Source organism: Gracilinanus agilis, chromosome 5 (genome assembly GCF_016433145.1).
Source record: "Gracilinanus agilis isolate LMUSP501 chromosome 5, AgileGrace, whole genome shotgun sequence".
In the NCBI taxonomy this organism is placed as follows: domain Eukaryota; kingdom Metazoa; phylum Chordata; class Mammalia; order Didelphimorphia; family Didelphidae; genus Gracilinanus; species Gracilinanus agilis.
In genome coordinates, this window is record NC_058134.1 from 175,073,584 (window position 1) to 175,088,255 (window position 14,672).

The 14,672-nt window shown below is 37.6% G+C and overlaps 1 pseudogene; it reads left to right on the forward strand.

Moving 5' to 3' along the window:
- Positions 1-10,333: 10,333 nt before the first annotated feature.
- On the forward strand, positions 10,334-14,392 carry LOC123250004 (annotated as a pseudogene).
- Positions 14,393-14,672: the final 280 nt, after the last annotated feature.

Below are 14,672 nucleotides of genomic sequence, written 5' to 3' on the forward strand. Positions count from 1 at the left end.
GCCTTTCCTTAAACCCTTATTGATTATTATTTTTATTGCATTTTGGTTTGAAAAAATTGCATTTATTATTTCTGCTTTCCTATATGTGTTTGCAATAATTTTGCCCTAGTACATGATCTGTCTTTGTGCCATGTGCTGCTCAAAAGAAGGTATATTCCTTTTTATCCCTATTTTTTTCTACATATCTTTTAGTTCTAATTTTTCTAATATTTCATTCACTTTCCTTACTTCTTTCTTATTTATTTTTTGGTTTATTTATCTACTTCTGATAGGGGAAGTTTGAGGTGCCCCATTAGTATGGTTTTACTATGTATTTCCTTCTTAATATCCTTTAGTTTCTCCTTTAGAAATCTGAATGCTATACCCTTTGGAGCTTATATGTTGAATACTGATATTTCCTCATTATAATGCCTTTCATCAAGATTTGATTACCTTCCTTATCTCTTTTAATCAGATATATTCTTGCTTTATTTTTGTCTGAGATCATAATTATTAATCCTGCCTTCTTTGTCTCACTCACAGCCCAGTAAATTCTGCTCCACCCTCTTACCTTTATCCTGTGTATATCTTCCTGCCTCAAGTGTGTTTCTTATAGACAATGTATGGTAGGATTCTGATCTTTAATCCATTCCACTATCTGCTTCCTTTTTATGGGTGAGTTCATCACATTAACATTCACAGTTATGATTACTGTCTTTGTATTCCCATCCATTTTGACTTCTTCCTTTGATTCTACCTCTTCTCTTATCCCTCTTACCCTCCTCTCCCTTTTAGTCAGTCTCCCTCTTTCCCCCTCCCTAATGTTATTTCCCTTTCTACCTTCTCCCTTCTAATTATTTATCTCTTATTATAGTGCCTTTTGTATGACCTCCAACCTCTTTTCTCCCTTTTATTGCCCTCCTCCCTAGCAGCCCATTTATTAAACTTCTACTTCTCTATATGGCATGGTACAATTCTCTGCGCAATATATCTGACTGTATTTCCATCTTTGAGCCAATTCCAAAAAGTATAAGTTTTCATTATTACCTGCCACCTCTCTACCTCCCTTCCATTGTATTAATCTTCTCCCCCTTTCCCAAAATGTGCTACTTTATGAAATATGTATTTACTCCATTTTATCTCTTTTCCCATTTCTCTTTGTATTATCCTCTTTTTTATCCCTAGGTGGTTTTTTTTGACATATCATCCTAAACATTTTACACCTGTACCCTATAAGTATACTTCTTGTAACTACTCTGATGATAGTAAATTTTTTTGCTTTTTTTTGCTTAGATTCTTGCTACCCAGTAAAGTCATTTGCTTCTAATTGTTCAATTCTAATTTTTAAAAACTGAATTTTATCCCTGACTTTTTGCTCCTTTTTTTAATCTATTTTTCTTTGTAGGTCATTGTTTTTATCTTTTGCTTTCTTTACCTTACTTTTGAGGTGGTCAATTCTACCTTTAAAGACACTATTTTCTTATTTTAGTTCATGTGCCTCTGTTTCCAGATGATCTATTTTGCTTTTTAAGTTCTTTTCCCAATTTTCTTCAATCTCTCTGAATTGTGTTTTATGTTCTTCCAGAGCCTGAGTCCAATTTGCTGGTGTTCCTGAATTTTTGCTTGGTGTTCCTTGGTCCTCCTCTGTTCCATTTGTTCTTTCTTTATTACCTGAACAAAAGCTGCTTAACTGGATTAAGAGAATGGAATTGACCTGTTGTGTTAATGTGCCTTGAGGTCAAATCTTTCCCAGGTGCCAGCAGAGGCTGAAGGTAAAAGTTAATGTGTGGAGACTGAAAGGAGTTACCCTCAATCCTCCTCTCTACTCCTTTCTGCTAGTCGCCTCCCTGCCATCTGCCAGGTCAGGGCCCTGAGCTTCCCATGGTGGTAGCAAGGTACTCAGTCATGGTTGCAGCCTTTGCCCTGGGATCTCACTGTTAGCCAGATTTCTATCATGGGTCTTAGTGCATTAGGTGGGGCAGGAGTGTTGGATCTTTCCCTTATACCCAAGAATTCAACTTTATCTGTTTACCTTTCAGGTTGAATTGAGTTAGAGAGACCTGTGGTTCTGACTTTTTGTTGAGTTTGGCTTTCTGTATATTTTGTACACTTCCTCTTCTGGTTGTTTGCTAGCTCTGTGAATTTGAGCTTTTATGCCCTGTAGAGGCTTCTTCTCTGCACTATTGATAAACTGAATTAAACTAATTGAGTTTATCTGCAGAACTGAATGTGCCCTGGGGCCAAAACTTCCATCCACAAAGGCCTAAGATGGAGGTGTGGTGGCTGAACTTTGTGTTTAGCCTGTCCTCTTCTCTCCTTCTCTCCTTCAGTTGCCTCCTTACCAGCTGTGGTCAGAGCCCTGAGCTTTGCATAGTTGTGGTCGCAAGGTACTCTGTCCTGGTTGGAGCCCTCACCCTGAGATCCCATGGACAACAGGAGTCTCAGTAATGTAGGTGGGTGAGGGGCCCTGGGTCCTTCCTTCTTTCTTTCTCTTAAACCTGAGAATTCAATGTTCTCTGCAAACCTTTTAAATTTAATGGTGCAGGAGGGTACTGCAGCTCTTTATTGTTGTTGGATTTTGTTTTCTGACTCCTGTGAAGAAATTTGTTTTTGATTGGTGTGGAGGGGGTTTTCACAGAGGAATCAATTTTTCTGCTTATAAACCACCATCTTGACTCCACCTCTTTGACAATTTTCTTGAGACTCTCTCTGTAAGGATAAATGCTAAGGGATAGGGAGAAAGTCATAGATTGTCTTTAAGAGGAAAGGAAAAGAATTTAGATTCAAACCCTGGGGGGAAAGATTCTGGAAGGAGAGGCAGACTTTGGGATTTGACTGGTTTTAACTGTCATTCCTAATCTAGCTTTCCACTGAGTTAGAAGGAGGATTTTTGCTCTTGCATTCTCCTGGGAAAGCCTAATCTTGTGGAAAGGTTAGAGATTCCTGCATTGGAGAATTTGCCTTGGAGTGGACTGTCTTTTCCCTGGAGGATAGAGATTCACTTGTTTGAGAGCTACCAGTCAGAGGTCCACTTGCCTAAAGTAATCCCAGGGGTTTGTCACCTGGGACTCTGGGTTACCTAGGAAGCCAACCCCAGGCTCCTTATCCTTATCCTTCTTAAAAGAAAAATTGGGTAGATTAGTGGATAGTCAGATAGCTTTTGGGGTTTAAGTAAGAGCAGGGAGTGGATAGGCAGGGCCTACAGAAGCAACAGAAGAGTACCTCTCTTGAGATGTGTAGAAGTTGGGTGGAGGTTAGATCTGTAGTTTAAAGACCCTTCCTACCCTTTTCCTTTACCCAAATTAACAAAATAAAATTAATTTTGAAAGCCCAATGGTTTTGTGCTTTGCTGGTCCTGGGGAGGTCTGTAGTTGGATGTTTCTCATCTCCCATCCATCTGAGCCTTTCCCAAACAATCTACCTCCATTTGGAGGAAGGCTTTTATTTCACCTCTTTTCCAAGTTTCATGTGTTATAAGGAAGAGATAAGTTTAGGAGGAAAATGTAGGTTTGCAGAGGACATATGCATGATACCAACAGGGAAAGATTCTGGAATGCTGCAAGGAAGGGTTAAACTGAAACTCAGGGACTATTAGCTATCTGTCTCTCTCTGGATGTGAACCTGGAGGGAGTGGATGCCAATTCCAAAGGATTTGATCCTATCCTTATTGCTACCTGTGGTGCTGTCCTTGGGCTATGTGTCCTTGGAGAAGATCCTGAGTACCTGTCACTAGCCTGTATCAACATCCACCTGTCAGTAAGGAAGAGTCTGAGTCTTGGACTTGGGACCTTTCCCTGGGTCCCTGCCTAATCTGTCCCCGACCACCATCTCTATTAACAATCAGGAGAGTGGTTTAGTGCAGGATATTTAGAAGAGGGACTGGGTTTACAGATTAGCTAGGATAAGATTATAAGAGTAGTTAATCAAATCTCCAAAGACTCTTCATGAGCAAGCATTAGATTCTGGGGTATTTTAGCTAGTAAATTTAGTGTCAGGGATTTTCCCTTTCCCTCTTGACCTCTACCTTTGGAAATAAAAAACACTCTCCATTTACTGTGACTGAAGAAATCTCTGTGCTGGTCTCAGACCAGGTTCTGGCCTGGTCAAAGTTAACTTTTAGGTCCTTTCACCCACTTTGTGTAAACCTTGATACTGGCCCAAAGTATTTATTGTTATCCCATCTAATCCCATCTCCCACATACCCCATTACACATGGCACCCACTTCTCTTAATTCTCTTCCTGCTCCTCTGCACCCCCTCCTTAATAATTCTCTGCTAGGCCATCATCTATGCTCCTCCTCAAAGACAGAGTTATATCTTACAATATTTCTTAACTTTATTTTCTCTCTTAATGATCTCATCAACCATCTTGGGTTCAACTGTCATCTCCAAGTATATTAAGTGTCAAATTTATACAAGTATCCCCCATCTTTCTTGGGAGTTGAAATGCTACATCACAAATTGTTTGTTGGACATTTTTACCCTAATGGTGTTCTTTCTGTAGGACTCTCAAAGCCAAAACCACAAAACACAACTCATTATCATTGCCCTCCCCAAACTAGACCCTCTTTCTGAATTCCTTATCTCTGGGGAGGGTGCCTTTAGTCATATTCAAAATCAGCGTATTATCCTTCATACTTACCTTTCCTTCATGTTTTTCTCCCACTAAATCCAATTATTTACCAAATTTTAATAATTATACCATTGCAATATCTCGTTCAGGAGTCTTCTTTCTCTGTCTCTCTTGTTTTCTGTCTTTCAGTGTCTTCCTCTCTTTTTCTCTCTTTCTCTCTCTCTGTCTCATTCGCTCTTTATCTTTCTTGTTCTCTCTCTTGTTCTTTCTTTCTCTCGAAGCCCTTGGCCAGCATGCCCATGATCAACCCCCTACATTATGCTGTAAGTTCCTAATTAATCTCCTTACCTTCATTCTCTGCCCTCTCTAAACTGTCCTCCATAGTATTGCCAAATTGATATGTATCCATGACATCTATTTTCAAGAAGCTTAAGGAGATTCATATTGCCTCTATGCTAAACTCAAACTCCTCTATATTTTCAAAACCCTCAAGCTCTGGTTCCAACCTCTTTTTTTTCCAGATTGATTTTGAATAAACCCCCTTTCATGGCCTCTATTTCTGTGAAACAGTTTTATTTGCAATTCCAGGTACATATAGTGTATTGCCCACCTCTGTGCCTTTGCATAGGTTTTCTGCTTTCTCTGAAATTCTCTCCCTCTTTACCTTAATCTTTTGGAACCCTCCAATCTCTTAATGTTTCATCTCAAGTGCCACTTTCATCATAATATCTCCATAATTAATACTCTCCTTACACTCAAATTATCTTGTTTGTAATTTATTGATATCATATATTTGTTTAATTTTTATGTGTTTATTTTAAGATTTTACAGGGAGCAAAATTCCTACTGCCCTTCATACCCAGCACATATTCGGAAATTAAAAATGCTTACTAGTTGAATTGAATTTATCTTTAAAACATTGTAGGGGCAGCTGGGTAGCTCAGTGGATTGAGAGCCAGGCCTAGAGACAAGAGGTCCTAGGTTCAAACCCGGCCTCAGCCACTTCCCAGCTGTGTGACCCTGGGCAAGTCACTTGACCCCCATTGCCTACCCTTACCAATCTTCCACCTATGAGACAATACACCAAAGTACAAGGGTTTAAAAAAAAACATTGTAGTATGTATTTGTGGTATTCATGTTATGATGTAATGTGCTTGATAATATCTTAAGGAAATACTCTTCCCCTCTTATGTAGCTTCATTTTTTCCTGGAATTATTTATCATTTAAATTATATGCATAGTGATATTCTTAGTATTATCTAGCTAAAATGAACTTTGTTACAATAAAAAAAAAACAACCTTCCACCCATTCTTTATAAACTTGTCTTATAAAGTTTAGACAATACATAGAGCTAAACTATAAAGGCTGACATTGTAAACCATCATTGGTGATATTTATGGGACTATCATTATACTTAGGAAAAGAATTTTCATTTCCTGAGAGTACTCGAATGCCAATAAATCTTGTAAATGGAGTATTATAACAAGACCACAAATGTCCTGCCAGCATCTGATTCAGAACTAACAACCATGTAAAGTTACATCTCAACACATGCTTAAAATAAAGACAATTTGATTTGCTATAATGTGTGTAAGCCTTGTAATAAAAATGAAAGTGTAGCATTTAAAATGTGACAACATATTTTGTTGTGATAAAAAAATATATGTATATGTGTACATATATGTACACATATACACATATATATATACAAATATACACACATACATGTGTATATGTATACATTAGGGCAGCAAGGTGGTTTAGTAGCTAAAGCACTAGGCCTGGAGTCAGAAATACATGAGTTCAAATCTGGACTCCAACATTTACTAGCCATGCGACCCTGGGTAAGTCAATTAATCTTGTTTGCCTTAGTTTCCTCATCTGAAAATAAACTAGTCAAGGAAATGGCAAACCAGTTTTGTCAGGAAAATCCCAGATAGTTTCACGCAGTTAGACATGGCTGCATATAATGCCTTTATGCATATGTGTATATATTGAACTTGGCTAAGTACAAAGATTTTCTAATTGATAATTTGCATTTAAGTTTTGCTTTGAAATCTCCACTCATGCTGAGTTTTCTCAAGCCCCACTGAACAACTTTGTTGCTGAGCATGACTTACATAAGTTAAAGGAAGCAATAAATAGTCCTATACTTCATTCAGTTGATCTTGTGCACAGATTCATAGGTAAAAAAAACTATGGATAGTTTCTTTATCTGATAATATTAGTAGGCTGCTTAGTGGCATGATAGGCGGTGGGGAGAGGGAGGCCTCAGGTGCCTCTGGCAAGTTTCCTTTCCTGCCCTCCAGTAATGGTAAAACTTTAAAGAAATGTCCCTTTGAGGCTATCAATTTGCAAAAATTCTTCACAAAGCACAATGCTCTCCAGTTTCTGCAAAGGCTCAATGCATCCAGCCTTAAGTTTTTGCATCCCTGGGCTCATTTTAAATTGTCTCTGTGATTCCCTGTGCCTCAATTCCCAAAAGGTGCTCTTCAATATCCTCTTCTCTAAATTCAATATTTCCCTTAGGAATTTGTATACCTTTACCCACTCTCTAAAATTTCCCTTTCTCTACTGCACTTTCCACTTTAGATTGCTCCCTAAGAACGTCTTTTATTCTAATGTGCTACTTTTATGGTACCTTTCTGAAACTCAAGAAAATTATAGTGTTTGTTGAACTCTTTTGTTGCTTTCATAACTCCAAAAGCTTGCTTTTGATAGACATCGAAGAACTAAAAATGGTAGGCACTAAGCTTAAAAGAAAGTAAGATATATAGACCCATTTATTTTCCATTATTGCGTTTAACTAGTGAACCTGATGAACATATTTGAATGATTTGAATTGCAGTTTTATTTTTATTTTTAATAACAAAGATATAAATCCTATCATTCTTATATCACTCCTAAACATATGCTTATATTCAGTGCTGATTTAATTTGTTTTCTATTCTCAGAACCAATGAGCCCCTTGAAAGAAGAAGCTGAGCCTGTTTCAGGAACTTTATTACCCTTCCTAAATGACATGACTTTGAGGAACTGTGCTAATCATCTAAGTGTGACTACATGTTGCTGGTCTTTTGTAACCAGTTTTCTTTACAATGTATTAGTTCCTGGTGAAATAATGTGGATATTCTTGATGGTTATTGTTACTAATGGTAAGATACCAAGGTATAGTTGGTTCCTTGGTAACCCACAGAGACAGGCATTCTCCTAGTGACCAGTGCACTCCAAACTACTAGACTGAGTTCAAAACAGGACACAGTTTATATTATTTTAAAACACAGTTTGATGGAGGGGAGGACTAAGGACTGAGGATACCCTAACACTAGGGTGTCTAGCTATATCCCCACCTTCTACAACTGTTATAGGTAATTTATAAAACAGATTATAAAATAGCAATAAGAAAGTTAAGATAGATATACATATATATATATAGATAGATAGATAGATAGATAGATAGATAGATAGATAGATAGATAGATAGATAGATAGATAGATAGCTAAAGGCAAAACCTTGGCTGGCAGCCATGGACATTCTATATAGAATGCAGGGGAGAGAGAGTGGGGGAGAGTGAAAGCTGACAGGGCTGGAAGGAGAAGTGAGTCCAGCTGTTATCCTGCATACTAAGTTTCTACAACCTGGGAACCTTTTGGAGAAGTTGGGAGTGATCAACAAATAAGAGCCTAGGTTGAAAGAAGGTTAAACCTCTGCAATTTGGTGGACAAATTGCAGATAGCCTTTCTCCCTAGCCCACTGGATCTATTGGCTGACCAAGGATTTTGACCTTATTTCATCAAGGGATTAGCTTGGACCAGTGCCATGAGAAACCCCTTTCTCCAAGTCCTTTGCAGTCTCTCCAATTCCAGCCAGGGTGCCTGCTTGTTAGTGTTAGTGTGAGAGGAAAATCAGCCTAATTCTTACATTCTAATGACAGTTGGTTGATTTTCCTGATAGACAGACAAACCTCACCTGTTTCTCTTTACCTCAATATCATTAAGCCTTGTTTTCTTACACTTCTTGTTGTTCCTCCTCTACAACCAAAAGAACCCATGGTAAAGTAATTGGATATCCCTGATTAGTTAGAGGGTAGTTAACTACCAACTGCCATTTACCTAATTCAGTGTTTTCTATCATACCCACATAAAACTCACAACCCTCGCATGAGGATATCTTTGTTTTCTTCCAAACTTCCTAGGCCTACACTGTCTGTCTAAATTTCCCCTAGTTATCTGACTACCTGACTCTTAATCCTCCCAAATTACTTTGGTAACATATACACTTTTTCAGAGTAGTTCAAGTTGAACCCTTTATGGCAGGGTCCAACCCTAGCAGGGTTAGGCCTAAGATAGTTTCAGGCCTTCTCTCCAGACAGATATTGGTTTGCTGGCACAGATCTTCAAATCAGCTGCGGATACTCTCTCCATAGGCAGGAAACACTTTTGGATATAGATGATTGAAGGATTTCTCCAAATAGGATCACCAAAGTGGGTAACTCCAGCTTCAGGGGATAGGAACAAACCAAACCTCTTCAGCTCACAGAAAAAGAGAGCAGAAAGTTTTAGCTTCAGGCCATTCCCTCAACAGGAAGTCCAAAAAGCCTCCAGCAACTTCTGGTGTCCACCTTTATCTCTTCCCAGCATTCTAGAATTCACATCACCAGTTTGCCAGCATGTGGTTTGCTCTAGCATACCTCTCTCTTTGCAAACTCCTACCTGTTTGCAACCCATTTATGTTCTTCCCTCATTACACTGGGGACCCAAAAAGCAGGCACAAATCAGTGATCTAATTCTGATATGTGGTTTATGTTAAACTTTTCATGTGTCAAGATATTTGTTCAGTTCTTTGAGTAATGTCAAGCTTTTTAGGACTCTATTTTTTTCAATTAAATATAATAGACTGGTTTTTCATTTCCTTCTTTAGCTCATTTTACAAATGAGGAAACTGAGGCAAACTGGGTTAAAAGACTTACTCAAGGTCACACACCTAGAAAGTATATAAGAACAGATTTGAATTCAGGTCTTTCTGATTTTACATTTTAAGCTGTATCCATTGTCTCATTGAGCTGCCTTTGAAAAGTACTTTGCAATTTTATTTTTTTCCTCTTGCTAAAGTTCTCCTGGGCCTTAATTGTTCCTGTATATTATAGAAGGCACCAGAAATGGAGCTGAACTGGAAAGGCATGAGAAGACATTGGTACATGGCAGAGGAAATCTTCTTATTAACAGAATTAAGAATTTTCACAATTTTTAGGTTAACATATTTTTCAATTTGGAGTCATTCATCCTAATCAAATGAGCAGCCACTTAAATGATATATGATTGTACTTTGACCTTTTTTAAAAGATGCTTATTATTTATATTGTTAAGAAACATACTTAGTTTTCTTCACAGCACAACTATAGTGACACCCTCAAAAGTGATGGCTTTCCTGCTTCCCCTTAGCTATTAGTGTTCTCTTCCCTCATTAATCTTATTATATTTATTTATTTGTTAAAATGGTGAATCTTCTGAATAAACCATATGTTCTCTGAGTGCAGGAACTAAATTTCTATAATTTATTTGTTTTGTTTTACTGTGTCCCAGGAGGTCCTTATTAAATGTAATTGCTAATATTGGTGATTACAAATGGTATGATTTCTCCTTTTGTTTTTTACCTTAGGAATTCTATCTACACAATTTTTTTCCTAATTATATATTGGCAATGAAGAGTCACACAGAATTTTGTAAAAGAGTTTCTTTTTCAGTGAAAATTTAATTCAACTCATCACACAATTGACAATATGCAGGTAATTGTTTTAGGCTCTGAAGAGTCAGACTAAAATGGGCTTTGCCTTTAAGAAGCTAAGATTTCATTTTTGGAGGAGAACAGGAGTCAAAGGAGAATGATACACTCACATAAGCCCATCTCTGACAGGACTCCTCAACCTTTACACAAGTCACAACTATCTCTTTAAATTAACCTACTCTTTGTATACATGTGTACATGTTGAGACACTGCAGAATATAAGCTACTAGAGGGAATTCTTTCACTTTCATCTTACAGCCTCAGAACCTTATTGGTGGCCACACTTATGATTGATGTTTCTTTAGCTAAATTAACTCACACTTTAATTCATTATTTTGCAAGGCCTTAGAGTGTCATTATGTTGGTTGATGGAGAATTTGAATTGTAGAATACTGCATAAAGAAAAAGCTTCACTTATACTGTATTTTCTAACTACAAGGTATTGACTTCCTTGTATGCTAGGAATTGCATATACTCTGGTATGTTGGCTGTATTTACCTTTTCACACTTTAAAATTCTGGCTTCCTTATTTGAAATCTCTATTGCCATTTTTGAATTCCCAAAGCATCTGTTGGCAAGAAATGAGTCCCAGTTATTACATTGTTCTTATGGAATATATGATCTGTTTTGTGATGATTTACTTTTGTTCACTCATTTTATAATCTAGGAATTGTTTTTCAAAATGAAATCTATCTTTAAATATTGAATGGACCAGGAAGTTTCTACAAATTGAAACCTTTTAGTTTTATGAATGCAATGGGAGAGGGAAAATTAATGAACAACTGTAGCATTGGAAAATTATATCAATTTAGAACACCATTCTAACTTTTACACAAGGAATTTTTGTACATTTCAAAGTACAGGTAAAGATTCATCATGCTGTATTTGATTAAAAAATAATTAATTTGTAAAAATTTGTGTCTTTATGACATCCACATGAATGGGGTGGGAAGTGGGGCAGAATAATTATTTGACTCTGTAATTAGAAATTAATTGTTACATTAACTAACTTGCCAAGGCATGTTACTGGCTACTTATAGTCATTCTCCCTGGGAACAAAGGGTGGAGGGGGGAGAGAAGAATTCCTGATGGATTTATAAAACAAAATCTCCATTGATGTGTGGACCTTGGAGAAAAAGAGTGAGAATTTGTTAATGGAACCAAGGAATAATCAGAGTTGGAGACCTTTCTACATCTTAATGAAAGTTAGCTGGAAACAGATATAATGTAAAATGTAATCTTAGATCACAATATTTTTCTATTCTTTCCTCGTCTCCCTTCCCTAACTTTTCCTTCTCCTTTACCTTCTTTCCACTCCCATATTTCCCCTCATTTTCCCCTTCTCTTTTCTTTCTTTACTCGCATTTTCCTCTAAAATCAAAAAAGAGGAATAAAGCCATGCCCAGAAAGCTACATTAGCACAAAAGAAATGTGTTCATTTTTTGAAAAGAACAACAACAAGTATCATTTGGGATTCTTTTAGTCTTTTCTCATTATATTTTCCTGGACATTCACAATATAATATAACAGGTAATCTTACTTGACTACTGCCCTGGTAAAGTTACTGCAACTTCCTGCAAATGCATTTCCCCATAATATGGGGATTGTAGTTCTCTATTTCAAAAAGATGTTGTACATTAAATGTGATCTCCAAAGTACCACTTAGAAGAAGGTGCCATAGAAATAAAAAGGTATTGAAAAAGCTTCTGAAGTCTCACTCATATGGCACTGTACATGCTTTCTTTAATGACCTGGGCATTCTCAAGTTTTCTGCTTGAGTATCAATCAAGGACACTGTTTAACACAGCTTGGATTTTACTCTTGTTTTGGCAGAAATTGTACTTACTTGTGCAGTGCTCTATTTCCCTGAATCTTGACCAAGTACAATCTCAGAGATGAAGGCTAAGAACTATGTCAGCACTACAGCAAATAGAAGATGTCAACAGCTATAGCAACTGACTTGGTGAGAATGAGATTTAGTTAGGGAGCTGAGGAAGAACAGAATTCACTCCTACCATTGAATACTATTAGAAAGATTTGAAGATCTTTCATTTGAAATGGATACTGAAACTCAAATGAGATTCAAGAATTCAGAAGTATTTCTTTGTTATTTAGATTCCAGAAAAACAACCATTAAGCAAACAGATTACTTTGAATATCTACTAGTATGTAAATATAACCTCTGTCCTAAAGCCTATCAATATAGGGCTCTGTCCTCAGTGCAGATGAAAATATCAATTTAGTGAGTATTCCAGTCTTGCCAGTTCCATTCAGAATTCTTAAAGCTTCAGTCCTTCATCGGAACTCTTCAAGTGGAGAGAATTTAGGCACCCCTGGCTTCTAGTTTTGAAAAGAAAAAAGGGAAAGGCCAAACTCATTTCAGTTTTTTAAAAGAAAAGTCTGGGAAAACATGAGAGAAGCTTGTGTTCTCCATCATGTCCCTAGTCCCATCAATATAGGGAAATTTTTCTTGGATAAGATTTAGATTTACATAACTTTCTCTTTCCATCCATTTATCTGTCTCCCAATTGAAGAGATCCTTTGCTCTATATATTTGGTTATATGTTCTTCTATTTATACCTTCTCTGATTTCTGTATACACACACACACACGCACACACACTGAGATTGGCCAAATCCTTGAACTTATTACAATTCCTCAGGTCAAAATTGAAGTTGATCTTACCAGATTCACCAAGCAGAGATATAAGACTGTTAACTTAGAAAAAACGCAGAACTATTAAATAGTCATAAAACCACTCTTTAATCAAGGGAAAGGGGGATGAGGGCTACTTGGCCTCTTATGCAGAGCTGCGCCTTGTGCAGAGTCTAAAGGAACACTGCTTTGCTCTGCTCCCTGATCCTCCTGGGAGTGACACCGCGCTAGATGACCACTCCTAGGGACAAAGGAAATTGGGGAACTTATATACCTTTTGGGAAGATCCAGGGGCTGGGAGAGATGATTGACAGTATACTGACAGGATACAATCAAGCTAGAGAAAGGGATCATAGCTAGAGGCTAGGGTGTAGGGGAAGGGGCTACTTACACAATGGATACTAAAGGATAGTTCCTGCCCAGGTGTGCCTTCCTGGGACAGGGTCTCTGATACAATGGGCAAGACTACCTAGGACAAAAGGGTATTTAGCATTTACCCTGGGGTCCATTATTCAGTCTGCTACTGCTAGCCTGAGATTCCCTTCAGAGTGGATTCCCATGGGAACAGGGAACAAGCACAAGCTTTGGGGGTCTCCAACCTACAAACTATTTCTAAACTTGGGGTTCATCATATCTCACTAAGCTACAAGTTTGGGAACTCTAGATTCCATGTCGACAAGACCATTGTCAAATACAAGACAGCTTTCTACTTGTACTTAAACTACCATTTGCTTCTGCTATGTTCATGGCATGCATAGATCAGGAGAAAGAGCACACCATTTTCAAATTCAGGATGATTACCTTAACTATTTTGGTGACTCTAATATGTTATTTGGAATTGGGGAGATGCCATTTAAAAGTAGTGTTTGTGGACACGTGGGAGCTTTGAGACTACATTACCCATGATTCCAGTAGGTCTGGGGGCCTGAGAACATCAAAGGTCCCCAGGCAGAGGGAGTTTAAATTCAGGGGGAGGGCCTAGAGGAGCCTCTGGACCTTCCTGAGCACTGGCTAGAATATGGGCTCCGGCGGTAAATATAAAAGATAGGAGCAGTTTTATATATATTTTACCAGCATGGCCATGGCTTTAATTAAACTACTAATTTCTATTATTATATCAGTCTTTATCATTTTTAATCATAATAAATATGACTAGCAAGATTGGCACTGACATCCAAGACAACAAATGCAGTTGGTTGGTGGTGAAGAGCCTTCATCTGACATCTGAGCAAGAAAGATCTTGGAAGAGAGTTATGGACAGAGAGATCTAGAGAAGATTGTCAAAGTGAAGGAACTCCCTAAGAAGCTTGAATTGTCTGCTCTTTTCACCAAGTTTGAGGATGAAGGTTATAGTAGATTGATGGGGCTTATTGAAAAGTATTCATCTCCCCTGCCCTGATCCATGTTCTTAGAAATGGAAGATTTACAAATGGCAGAAATGATCAAGGAATTGGATATGAAGGAGGGTGGGGAGGGCAGGGAACTCTGTGTGGAGTCAGGGGAGAATAAACTCTTAATAAATTATCATTCTAAAAAAAAAACTTTCCCTAAATACTCTCCCTAAATAGTATTAGTCCAGAGCATATGATCAGGTCTAATCTATCTATCTATCTATCTATCTATCTATCTATCTATCTATCTATCTATCTATCTATCTTTCTGTATTTCTATACTCCTCC